This window comes from Orycteropus afer, unplaced genomic scaffold (genome assembly GCF_000298275.1).
Source record: "Orycteropus afer afer isolate SDZICR_OR568_19922 unplaced genomic scaffold, OryAfe1.0 scaffold00034, whole genome shotgun sequence".
In the NCBI taxonomy this organism is placed as follows: domain Eukaryota; kingdom Metazoa; phylum Chordata; class Mammalia; order Tubulidentata; family Orycteropodidae; genus Orycteropus; species Orycteropus afer.
This window is the reverse complement of record NW_006921621.1, coordinates 13,009,815-13,024,126: the sequence shown is the minus strand read 5'-3', so window position 1 is coordinate 13,024,126 and position 14,312 is coordinate 13,009,815. Positions and strand designations below refer to the sequence as shown.

Sequence of the window (14,312 nt, the reverse complement as noted above, 5' to 3'; positions counted from 1 at the left end):
TTCAAATTTTAAATTGAAAAGAAAATAAAAAGGTAAACACAACACAAATCCTTTAATCTGAGTCCAGGTATGATTCACAGTTTGGTATAGTTTCATTCGTGGGTTTTTTGATTCAGTATAGCAGATGTTTGCTGCCTCATTGTCCCACAAGAGGTAGGATAATTATAATTTATCCATAGTTTGGTGGGAAAGAATACAACCGCTTCCGCTTCCTTGGCAAGGGAGATATTTTGAAATGAGACAGGCTGGTACTTCTTGGAACGAAGTTCTGGTCAGTAAAGGGAAAAAAATCTCTGAGATTTTATTTTTTTTCTGCTTTACAAGGACTTTCAACAAGTTATCTTTATCATGGTTAATGGAGCACATAAGTACCACTTTTTCTCATGTCTGTGGATGTTTTTTGTATATTTTTAAACTGAGATTCTTCTTTTTTTTGGGTTTGATTTAGGTGAATGGTCAATGATATATCAATTGATGCAATGAATAGTGGTGCATTAGTTGCAGATCAATACAGAAAAGACAGATGGGATGGTAAGAGTTAAAAGAAAAATTAATTAACTATTGCAGTGGGTAAGGCATTTGACTGCTAACCAGAAGGTTGGTAGTTCAAACCCACCAGCCACTCCGTGGAAGAAAGATGGGGTAATCTACTTTGGTAAAGATTTATAGCCTCAGAAATCCAAGAGGGGTCATTATGTATTGGAATCCATTCAATAGCAGTGAGCTTTTGAGTGGTTCCTTCTAAGACCCCTATTTTTTTTTTTTTCTTTCTTCTTCCTTTCTTCCAACTCTTCCTCCTCTTCTTTCTCTCCCTCCTTTCTTCCCTTCCTTTCCTCCCACAGAAACATACTCACAGGCAGGAAGAAACATACCCAGACTTCTCTTGCTTGAACCCCTAGGTTCAAGTGGCCTTTTCTGAGCATCTATAAGCAAATATATATTTGTATGCTATGAGTCGGGTCCGACTCGATGGCACATAACAACAACAACAACAACAACAATATGTATATGTAAGGAGCTCTGGTGGCGTAGTATTTAAGGCATTTGACTACTAACCAGAAGGTTGGCAGTTCAAATCCACCAGCCACTCTGAGGAAGGAAGACTGGGCAATCTATTTCTGTAAAGATTTATTGCCTCAGAAACCCAAAGAGGGTTGCTATGAGTTGGAATCGACTCAATGGCAGTGAGTTTGGTTTTCTTTTGGTATATGCATATGTATATATGTACATGCATATGTATATATGTACATGCATATGTATATATGTACATGCATATGTATCCTCTTGTGCATGTTTTAGAAACACATTTCCTAAGTGTATATGGATATAATATGGAGTGAATTTTCACTTAACTCAAAGAATAATGCTATATATATGAATGAATGCTTTAGTTCCAACCCTCTTTTTAATGTATCTGGTATAATACTTAGCATATGTTTGCTGATGGAAAGTAGGAAATAAGGAATGGAGAATTTACTTCTATGTTTTGAACATAGCAGATCAGTTACTAATAACCCACTGCTGTCAAGTCCATTCTGGCTCATAGTGACCCCATGTGACAGAGTAGAACTGCCCCATAGTGTTTCCAAGGTTGTAATCTTTACAGGAGCTGACTGCCATATCTTTCCCTTGAGAATCAACTGGTGGGTTCAGCAGTTGGACACTTAACCACTGCACCACCAGGGCTCATTAGTTACTAATACCAACAACCAAACCAAACTTACAGCTATTGAGTCAAGTCTGACTCATAGTGACCCCTATTGGGTTTCTAAGGTTGTAAGTCTTTATGGAAGCAGACTCCCTCATCTTTCTTCTGCAGAGCAGCTGGAGGGTTTGAACCGCTGACCTTGTGGTTAGCAGCCAAACGCCTTAACTACTATACCACGAGAGCTCTTGGTTTGTTTTTAAAATGTCTAAGATTGAAACAATATCATTCACGTGTGTGTGTGCATATGTGTATACACACACACATGAATCTAAGTGTGACTATATAGTGGGAACCTCCATATTTCCGTTTCTAGAAAAATAACTGACACGGTAAATAAACAAGGAACAAAAATCTGTAGAATCAATAAATGCTACCATTTTATTTTATGAGCAAGACAAATGACTTTTGCCATAATGCAGCCAGTCCTTGATTATCTATGCACTCCTATAAGTCTCAGCTTCATCCACCCCACATATAATAGGCAGAAAGGACTTAGATTAACTAAGGAAAAAGAAAGCTCCTAAAGGGATTTAACACTAACTTGTTCTATCAATTTAGACAAGAGAAACTTGGCTAATGTATCTGTTGATGTACCTGCAGTAAGTGTTTCTGGAAATGAACACTAGGGAAGCTTACCCTGAGAGGTAAAGGTTGCAAGGTTTGCCAGTTTAACTAAGTGAGGTATTTTAGCTGGCCACAAAATTTTGAACTGCAAAGCCTATCATCTGTCTATATTTTAAAAGTACCCACAAACATCTGAAGGACTTTCAATTATTATAGCAAACTTCATTCCTTTCAGACACCCTCTCTAGTGCCGATTCTCTTTAATTCATTAAACATCTTTGTTTGTTTATAATTTCTTCAGCATCTGAGCAGTGACCTTTAACCTTAGGAACACCATGTAGCTGGCCTTGCATCAGGCATGGAAGGCCACTGTGGCGTAGTGCCTACGGCATTTGACTGCTAACCAGAAGGCCAGAGGTTCAAATCCACCAGCCACTCCTTGGAAGGAAGGTTGGGCAACCTACTTCCATAGTGATACCGCCTCAGAAGGGGTCGCTATGAGTCGGGTCCACACAACAACAACAACAACAACAACAGTAAACAGCAAACTCTCAGTGCGAAGTGATTGATTCAATAGCAAAGATTTACGGGCAGTAAAAAATCATGGCATATTAGAGCTAGAGGGTAGCTTAAATTCCAACTTGTTTGATCCTCTTCATTTTAAAGATCTGCAAATTGAGGTTCGGAAAGAAGTGATTTGCAAAGGAGAGGAAGCTAGAATTGAATGAAGCCCAGGACTCCAAATACCAAGTCATCCTATTTTCATCATAAAAAGCTGTCTCTAACCTATAAACTCACTACCATCGAGTCTATTTCAACTCACAGCAACCCCTCCTTGGGTTTCCAAGGCAGTCTCTCTCTGAAAGTAGATTGTCCAATCTTCCTTCCAAAGAGTGACTGGTGGGTTTGAACCGCCAGCCTTCAGGTTAGCAGCCAAATGCCTTAGGCACTATGCCATCTGTCTCTAACATATAGTCATGTTTTACTTGAATGTTCTTCTTTGGGATACTCTAAATTCCATACATGGTCTTACCAAAAAGTATCATGTAGTCACTACAATTAAAAATTAACTGTTCTTGAGTAAAATAAATTAGTGATACCTCAGGTCAGCAAAGGCAACACAACGTGGGAATAATCTAGTGCAGAATTTACAAATGCTACTGTTTCCCATAGTGTTGCACATAAACACCACATGGGCAGAGATATTGATTTCTCTTAGCCCTCTGGATAAAGGGCAAAGTTCTTCTGAGGCTGCAGAACTTCCAGGCTGGTATCTAGTTATGAGTTGCCTTGTCCATTTATCATGGTGTGACATAAAAACATCATCATTTTCTATGTGTGCAGTGATGTGACAAGGTTGGGAAGCACTTGTACTAATAGTGTCCTTGACTAGTACAGGAGATAGTGCCCACATACTATTCTCTGCATGGTCAAGTGAGTTTACCAATGAATCACAGATTCTTTAACTAGGACTTCAAGATGATTCAGATATGGTCATCATGCTGATTTTCATTTATTCTTATCTTTTCTCCATAAATTATTTCAAAAAGCAAAAGAAAGAGGCATACTTTGGTCTTACAAAAAGGTCCAAATCATCTAGCACCTGATATTTACCTTGTGCCCTGAAACTGTCATGATAGCTACTAAGGAAGACAGTGAAAGCCATGGATTATGTGTTCTTTAAAGATGGGAACTGTGTTTCACTTCTATAATCTCAGTGTCAGGCCAATGCTTAGCATGGATGTATTTGGTCATTAGTGAATGTTTGCTGGCTAGCTTAATCACTGGATAGATAGATGGATGAAAAGCAAAAGTAATGCACTTAAATCTTTGATTGGCTGATACAAGACCAGGAACTGTAAGATTTACCATCAAATTTTATGAATTTCATAGAGGGTAGGTAGTTTTTAAGCCAATGCTGTTGTTAGCTGCCATCAAGTCAGCCCCTGACTCATGGTGACTTCAAGCACAACTGAACGAAATGCTGCCTAGCCCTGGCCATCCCCATGATTGGTTGAGGACTGGACTGTTATAACCTATAGGGTTTTCTTGGCTGTTTTTGGGAAGTAGATTGTCAGGCCTTTCTTCTTAGTCTGGAAACTCTGCTAAAACCTGTTCAGTGTCATGGCAATGTGCAAGCTTCCACTGACAGACAAGTGGTGACTATGCATGAAGTGAATCGAGGTACTGCATCCCGCATAGAGCCAAGAATTCTACCCCCTTTTAAGCCAAAAAGGAGCTCTGGCAGTGTAGTGGTTAAGGCACTTGGCTGCTAACAAGGTCAGTGATTCGAACCCACCAGGTGCTCCACAGAAGAAATAATGGACAGTGGGCTTCCATAAAGGTTTACAGCCTTGGAAACTTAGGGGTTGCTATGAGTAGGAATTAACTCAATGGCAGTGAGTTTGGTTTGGGTTTGGTTTTGTAAGCCAAAGACCCATATGATACTAAGTTATTGACTAAATAGTAAATAAGTAAGGCTTTTATTTTCTGTGATTTCCCTAATTTCCACTTTCCCCTCTGCTTCTGTTCAGATCAAGGAGCTGTGACGATATAGTGGTTAACGCAAAGGTCAGCAGTTCGAATCCTTCAGCTGCTCTCTGGGAAGAAGATGAGGTAGTTTGCTTCTGTAAAGATTTACAGCCTTGGAAATCCTATGGGCAGTTCTACTATGCCTTATAGGGTTGCTATGAGTTAGAATCAAGTCAATGGCAGTAGGTTTTGTCTATTCAGGTCACCCATTCAAATCCACACTTAAGTGCACACTGGTTGTCTTTTTCCATGCCTGGTACTATAAGAAATATCTGGAAAAGATGCCAGGGGAAAAGAACCATAAGCTTGAGAAAAACAGCATAATCAGAATAACGATTCCTATAAGGTCTCTGTGGGAGCTCTGGTGGCATAGTGCCTAAGTCATTTGACTGCTAACCAGAAGGCTGGTGGTTCAAATCCACCAGCCACTCCTTGGAAGGAAGACTGGGCGATCTACTTCCACAGAGATACCACCTCAGAAACCCAAGGAAGGGTCACTATGAGTTGAAACCGACTCAATGGCAGTGAATTTGTTTTTTTGTATAAGGTCTCTGTAAGTGAGAATCAACTCCATGGCAATGGCAATAAGATTATTTATGTAGAGCAGCACAATTTATAAAGGCTTCTTCATAAATGTGACCTCACAATAGCCTTTATGATAGTTTTAAAAACTCTGTTTTATAGTTGAGGACATCAAGACTTAGATAAGTGATATAACTTTCAAAGCATATAGTTAATAAGAGGTGAAGATAGATGTAACACCTGGGTCCTAAATGACCTATCTGAGGCTATGGAACACATAGTTTCCATGAAAAGAATTACTAATCTAAACTATATTACCTGTGATAAGTTTGTATTCCCTTCATGTTCTAGCTTCTTCTGAACTAAGACTTAGAATACAAACTTGATTTTAAAAGAAGTACTTTAAAAGAGAGTTAAAAATTTATCTGATCATACCATATGGTAAAGATGCTGGATTGAAAAAGACATCACCTAAATAGAACATTGAAAATACTACACTCTGAAATAAAAATCACTGAATAAGCATAGTAGCTTAATCATAGCTTTGATTCATACTGAATGTTCTCAACCCGCACAATGCTCTTCTGCGGATTGCCACATGAATGTAAGGTCATCTTTGGATTAGTCAGGCTGTTGTATCTGCAAGTCCAGTTCATCTTCTACATAATCCATCAATTCTACCCACTCCTGGTGTGTGTGTTAGGTGTCAACAACAGTGCTCTTGAACACACAAAAATATGTAACATACACAGGAATTTTTCTGTAACCGAACCATATGGGCAAGCAAAGTATTACAATATAGAAGAATGCATGAAAATTTACTGTAGATAATATTATTCCTGAAACATTCCAAACAGATTATTTGAAAATCCTACTGGATCACTTCTTAAAAAGGCAAAAAGAGAATCATCATGCTACTAGTACGCATTTCACTATGAGAAGTTACAGCCTTTTCTGCTGATTGTACAGCAACTTTAGAAAGCACAATTCCATGCCAAATAAACTCATTTTCTGGATCTTACCTAAATGAAAACAGAGAAGCAAATATTCCTACTGATGCAATACTTTATATAATTTGTTTGTTCAACCCCTTGAACACAAAAGACTCTCAGTATATATTGTTAAAATGAATTTTCAGTAAAAAGTTCTGAGTTCAATTGGCATGACTTGCTGTTGCTTGTGTCTTTGAAAAATATTTGCAACAATGACAGTCACCATTTGCCCCTAACCTCTACTATTTCAAGGTAGGAGGCTGAATTACTTATGCAGCATATAGTTTCATTTAAATTCTCTGCATGCTTTCACCAAAGTATACTTAAAAGCTATAGAAGCTATGTGCTGGCATATCTCTTGGCAGCTTCTCAAGACATGACATTTATCTTTCATCAGCAACACAGAATCACAGAACATAACTTTCAAACCAAGATGAAAGCCTATCTGCTCTCACTTCTACCTCAGATTTTTAGAAAAATCTAATTTTGATTACTCTTAGAGGTCTTATAATGGAAATACAAAGCCCTTTCTGCAATGAAAAGGCAAAATGCCAATGGTTAATCTACCAACTAACTCATGTTGGTGAAAAACATTGAATATACCATGGACTAGACTACCAGAAGAATAAACCAATCTGTCTTGAAGAGTATAGCTAGAAGGCTCCTTAGAGGTGAGGCTGGCAAGACTGTGTCTTGCTTGCTTTGAACATGTTCTTGGGAGGATTCAATCCCTGGAGAAGGACATCATGCTTGCTAAAGCAGAGGATCAGCAAAAAAGAAGGAGGTCCTGAATGAAATGGATTGACATACTGGCTTCAACAATGGGCTCAAACACAGCAACAATTGTGAGGATGGTGTAGAATGGGGCAACGTTTCCTGTATTATACACACAACTGTGCCTAACAACAACACCTCATGCTAGATGATGGAATTGGCAGCTGAAATTGACTATCAAATGGAGTAGTTGATGGCAGCATTCAGCAACATGACAATATATGAACTGAAGAATGTTTATAAATGTTAATATATGTTTGCTGTAGTCTATTTGCAGAAAACTCACTGACAGATCTGTAAGCTCCACAGAATGCTGAAGAAACTGAGAAACTATACTCCTCATGCTGCGGGTAAGGAAGCTAGAACTAGAAAGGTTATAGGGTTTACCTGGAGAGTCACAGAGATAACCTGGTATTCCAGTGAGGGCTCATTCTGCTTGCAGAGTTGCTTTGTAATTTAGTAGATACGCCTACCCAAAGGTCAAGTGAGTCTCTCTCTAAATGCATACTGGATTTCCCTTTGGTTCCACCCTACTGCAAAAGTCATCATTTTGGTCCTGGATCACCTGCAACAGATTCTTGACTGGTTGGTTCCTCCCTTCCCAAGCCATCTTAACTACAATTGCTCTTCATAACAACATATAAAAAGAGACTTGCACATAGTGAGACCTCATGATAACAGGCCCTCCTTCACCCCCTCACCACTTTCATTTCTCTGCCTCATACATTTAAACAAATGGCTAGCAATGTCAGATTGAAGGTAAATCCTTAGATTACAAATGCAGTCATAATCTGGCCCATTCTACCTAGGCACATACTGTTCATAATACAACCTAACCAATATTCTTTCCCTTAGTCAAGACCCTCTTTGCCATTTTTTGCTATACTCTGCCCCTTCCTTCCTAAGTTGCTAGCCACCCTGTTCTGGTCACCTAGTGCCACTCTGAAAGGAAACATATCACAAATGGGATGGCCTTAACAAACAGAGTTTATTCTTACAATTTGGAGGCTTTAAGTCCAAGTTCAAGTGCCAGGCTCTAGGGGCTGGGTGAAAGCCCCTCAACCTTGGGGTACAGCTCTGCCTCCTGCTCCCAGCCCACTGGAGCTAGAGGCATTTCTTCACTCAGACAGCTGCTGGCTGCTGAGGCTGAGAAGCCTCAAGGGTGACAAGTAAAAAGGCACAGTCCAATGTTACCAAACCACATGGCAGGCCATTAACTTAAGTCCATCGTAAGTCCCAAGGTCGGCAGAGCATAGCAGGCTGCTGAGCAACAACACGGCTACATGCAGGGTCCAAGCGTGCCATAGGCTAGAGACCATTCCCAAAGGCTTCTCCTTATATACAGGAAGCAGACCATATACCCAAAGGCAGCTACTCGGCTGCTTGTGGTAAATCCCACCATGGAGTTGATTGCCAGTCTCCTCATGGGGATTAACTACCACCAGCTGCCCAGCCACTCAACCAGGCCCAACCATGTTGACACACAAACCGAACTACCACACACCTCTCTCCCTTCTCCTGGTAATTTAATTTTTTCCCTCTTTTCAGGGGTCACCATAAACACTACCTCCTCTAAGAAGCTTTTCCTAAAAACCGTAGCTCACATTGTTTCTCCCTAAGAAAGATAGCATTTTCCTTCTAGGAGCCCTCATGGTGCAATGGTTAAGTACTCAGCTGCAAAACAAAAGATTGGTGGTTCAAACTCACCATGAGCTCTGTGGGAGAAAAGCCTGGTGATATGCTCCAGTAAATATTATAGCCTAGGAAAACCTATGGGTCCTATAGGGTCCCTATGAGTCAGGATGAAAACAATAACAGACTAAATTACACCCCTGCACTTTTCTGTGTATACTACTTTTGTCTCCCCTCAATGATGATAAATGCTTCAGGAAAGGTAGTATTAATTGCAAAACTCAAGTTGTGAACTAGAATTATGTAACTTGATCTCATTTATGTTTATGTACAACACATAGAGGAAAATCAGCCTAGAAGCATATACTTTATAATTTTAATAGTATTTATCTTTGAGGGTTGGACATAGGGAACTTTTACTTTTTCAGTTGCACATTTCATTAATGTTTTTTTTTTTTCCTTTTTCTTTTTAACAGTGAGTTATACTCAATTTTTTTTAAAAAAGAAATCCAAGAAAAACCAACAGAAAAGTAAATAAAGTTGACAAAAACAGTTTAGTGTTTTGAGGAGAAGGATCTTAACATTCTTTTGTAATTCCTCCAAAATACTGTATTGGGCATTGGATATATGGTGACAGATATTTTTTACTAAATAAATCAATGAAGTAGTGCTTTTCCTCTTGGGTTAATTCTGCCTCACTGACAGGAGATCATTAAATGTCCATACACACAAAAATAATCAAAATAGTTACTCAAGAGGCAAAAAATAACACAGAAACAGCATAGGCCTAAATATATGTTCTCAGCAAAAGAAGATCCAGGAAAGAGGAAATGTTATCGCAGTATTTAGGGGCCTAAAATCAGAATCCTGATGGATGCAGTTGTAATATCAGAAGTTCATTTAAAAGTGACCCAGAGTTGTCTATGAATTAGAAAATGGAATAAATATACAGTATATTTTCCATTTCACAGCCTGAAAGCTCAAGTTTCCACTGGCGCTAATCTGTTCTCCCAAAGTGGCTTCCATAATTTTATGTGTCTAAGGTATTAAGAGTGTATTACAGAAGTTACATGATGTTTTCTAAAGGAATAGCTTTAGACTCTAGGAGTCTAGAGTAAAGGGGTTTAAAAGAAATTTTGTGATGAAAATAAATAATTCTTGACAAGTACAAAAGCATTAAACCAAATCCAAACCAAACTCACTGCCGTCAAGTCGATTGTGACTCATAGCAACCACTCCTTGGGTTTCCGAGGGGGTATCACTACAGAAGTAGATTGCCCAACCTTCCTTCCGAGGAGCGGCTGGTGCATTTGAACCACCAGCCTTCTGGTTAGCAGTCAAATGCCTTAGGCACTACACCACTATTAGTAATTGACAAATACACTGAAAGATATTTGTGATGATTAGTTCATAATAGTGCTCTGGAAATACTGAAAATAGAGTATCAATAGTGGAAAATAGTAAAAATGAGAATTTCAAAACTGGATTTTCTTGGTCAATAGTCTATGGTCTAATATACTAATTAATGTAAGTATAATAATTCTTTCTTTTCTATGTTTTAAACTATCAGGAATGGGCATGAATTGGTTATATAATGAAAAATATAGTTGCATTTAAATTAAACTGTTGTTAATGTTGTTAGGTGCTATCGAGCCATTTCTGACTCATGGCCAGCCCATGCACAGCAGAACGAAACTTCCCCTGGTCCTGTGCCAGCTCCATGATCCTTGCTATACTTGAGCCCATCATCGCAGCCACCGTGTCAATCCATCTCATTGAAGGCCTTCTTCCTCTCTTTCATTGACCCTCCACCTTACCAAGCATGACATTCTTCTCCAGGGAATGGTCCCTTCTGACAAAATGACCAAAGTAGGTGAGACAAAGTCTGGCCATTCTCGCTTTCAAGGAGCATTTAGGCTACACTTCCTCCCGGATAGATCTGTTAGTTCTTTTAGCAGTCCATGGTAATTTCACTAGTAGGTAAAAAGCTGGTAGTTTGGACCCAACCAGAGGTGCCTCGGAAGACAGGCCTAGTGTCTGCTTCTGAAAGATCACAACCTTGAAAACCTTATGGAGCAGTTCTACTCTACATGTGGTCACCATGAGTTGGTATCAACTCTATGGCAACTAACAACCACCATTACCACCATAGCAGCAGCACAACTGGACTAATAAGCAGCATGATGATAAATGGAGAAAAGTTTAAAGTTGTCAGGGATTTCATTTTACTTAGATCCACAATCAATACCCATGGAAGCAGCAGACAAGAAATAAGATGTTGTATTGCACAGGGCAAATCTGTTGCAAAAAACTTCTTTGAAGTGTTGAGGAGCAAAGATATCACTTTGAAGACTAAGATGTGTTTAACCCAAGTCATGGACTGCCTCTTATGCATGTGAAAGCTAGAAAATGAATAAAGAAGATGAAGAAGAATTGATGCCTTTGAATTGTGATGTTGGTGAAGAATACTGAAAATACCATAGACTGCCAGAAGAATGAACAATCCTGGAAGAAATGCAGCCAGAATGCTCATTGGAAGAGAGAATGACCATATTTCATCTCACCAACTTTGGTCATTTGGTAGAAGGGACCATTCCCTGGAGAAGGATATCATACTCGGTAAAGCAGAGAGTCAGAGAGAAAGAGGAAGACCCTCAATAAGATGGATCGACACAGTGGCTTCAATTACGGGCCCAAGTGTAGTAGGGATTGTGAGGATGGTGCAGGATTGGGCCATGTTTTGTATGTAGGGTCACCATGAGTCGGAATCAACATGAAGCCACCTAACAACAATCATCACCACCACCACAGAAGGGTTTATCAATCTTGACACCATTTTGGGCCAAATAATTCTTTGTCATAGAGACTGTCTTGTGCACTGTTGGATACTTATCAGCATTCCTGGCTTCTACCCAGGAGTGCCAGTAGCATCCAACTACCACTCTCCAGGTTGGGAAAATCAAAAATGTTTCCAGACATTGTCAAATGTTCCCTGGGGAGAAAATCCTCCTCGGTAAAGAACCATTATTCGAAGAGAAGGGAACTAACTACTATGTGTCGAGATACCATGCTAACTCCTTTATATTATCCCTTTTAATTCATTCAATAATCTCAGTTGGTACATACAAATCTTATGTTTAAAATGATGATGCTATAGTTTAGATATGGTAGGTAACTTGTTCAAGATTGCTAAGCAAGTAAGCTGAGCTACAATGTGAAATCAGGTCTGCCTTACTTCATAGCCTATGCTTTTTTTTTTTTTTTAATTACACAAGAAGCTTTGATATGTGTGTGGATGCTTATTTCAAATATATATAAAAAATAATGCATATTCTAGTATAATATATATTTGAATATATAGAAAACATAATATGTATTTGAAAAGATATATTCAAATAAGATACTCATATATATGGATGTATATACAATATAATTGTATATATAATGTACTAAAACAAAATAAAACAAAAACAAACTCACTGCCATTGAGTTGATGCCAACTCATAGCTATCCTCATTGGGTTTCCAAGGTGGTAAATCTTTACAGAAGTAGATTGCCCATCTTCCTTCCGTTAAGTGGCTGGTGGGTTTGAACTGCCAACCTTCTGGCTAGCAGTCAAATGCCTTAGGCACTGTGCTATCACAGCTCCTATAGAATATGTATGTGGATGGATATATAATTTAAGAGATTTTATGGAATGGTCATCAATGAAACCATTAAAAGTAGAGATGCTTTAAGAGAAGTGAGGGAAGGAGACGTAGAGCCTTCCAATTTTCCTTGTCCTCTGCAAAGTAGTTCTTCCTGAAAACACCAAAATTACAGGACAGAGTTTGAAAACTAAAGGGGAAAAAAAAGAAAAACTAAACCAACTGCCTTCAAGTAGATTCCAACCCATAAGCACCTTATAGTGATCCTACGGGACAGAGTAGAACTGCCCTGTTGGGTTCCCAGGGCCATAAATCTCTGCGGTAGCAGAATGTCATGTCTTTCTCCCACAGGGTGGCTGGTGGATTCCAACTGCTGACCTTTTGGTTAGCAGCCCAGCACTTTAACAACTGAACCACCAGGGCTCCTATTCCTATATCTGGTTTGAACACAGAAGCCATTTCACAGATGAGACTCACAGGATGACCAGGATACTGAAGGAACCACTAATCCTCACACATCAGTCTGAAATATAAATCATATCATATCATTTCTATAAAAACCCTTCTTGGTTCTAACATCATGGTTTGTTGCAAAAATTACAGGCTTATCTCTGGAACACTTATGGTACAATGTTCCTAAAACACAGACCACAACAAATGCCCGTACTCTTATGCCAGTAGAGTAGGACCTGCCTCTCATTTCTGATCAGAATACTTCTCCCTATCTGAAAACTGTACTGTTACTGCCTGAAATGTTGAGGAGCAGAGATAACTGGGTCAACGATGGATTTGAATGATGAGATTATAGCATTTCCTCCCTATCATTTATGTTGATAGTTTCAATATCACAGTTTGTAAAATAATTTAAAATTTAAAACTCTTTCCATGGTCAATCTGTAGTATTCTAAGCAAGAAGGTACTCTATTATGATGGTTCCATTATTCATTTAGGAATATTCAATTGAAGGAAAAAAACTGCTGTAAATAAACTTTGGAAAAAAGTGAAGACATGAGAAAAATATGTTTAACTGTAAATCTGAATCACACAGACTTTAAAAATTCAAAAAGAAGGCAGATGAAATTATAAAAAGATGAATAATCCTATTACACTGTACACCACTGAAGATATGAAGTCACCAGGCTAGGAGAAATTCACAAGAGAATATATTATGGAGGAAAAACAGGCTTTTACAACTGAACACCATCTGAGTTAAGATCAGAAACAAAACTAACCCAATTAAATTGTTAATACCCTACAGAGAATGCTCTCAATCATTTTAAAGCTGAAGTTTCTTTTCTCATCATTGGCTGAGCTGTTTTCATGAGTCAGAGATGAACAAGTTCATCAAAAGAAATCTGCCACAGAGGCTGATCTAGCTGAAAGCACAAGTTAACACAAAAGGAACAAAATGATTTCCTGAGTAAGCTAAGATTTAGTCACTTTCAGAAAAACAGAGACAGACTTGATCAAATATAACTATCAACAGATTACACTAGGATCACAGCAATCAAAACTGCTTTCATTTTCAATATTATTAATGTAAATCCCTATATATCTGAACAGAAGCAATCAGAAGTGTCTACATACTCAGAAAACTAATGTCTATTTGCAACTCTTAAATGGGGGGGGGGGGGAGAAGGAGCCTACCTACCTAATTAAAAGCACCACCAATAAAATAGAAATCATTGTGAAAGTACTTGTGGGTTCAAAACCTCTGAATAAGAAAGTCCTGCAGGGGCTTATCTATTGAAGAAGCTCTAGCTGTACTTAGACTCAGAATAGGTAGTTCAAGTATGTTGAACACAAGGCTGCCTCTTGGGCTTCAATGGAACAGCAAAATCCTCTGGAATTCATAAATGTAAAACCTGTAATTATATTATAGTCATTTAACAAAATGGTTTCTGTTAAGATATTTGATGATGGAGAGGCGGGGCAAGATGG

The 14,312-nt window shown here is 38.7% G+C and overlaps 1 protein-coding gene across 1 annotated transcript in view; it reads right to left on the bottom strand.

The window, feature by feature from the left end:
- SUPT3H (SPT3 homolog, SAGA and STAGA complex component) overlaps positions 1-14,312 on the bottom strand; it is a 316,601-nt gene that overhangs the window by 53,808 nt on the left and 248,481 nt on the right. The window lies entirely within an intron of this gene.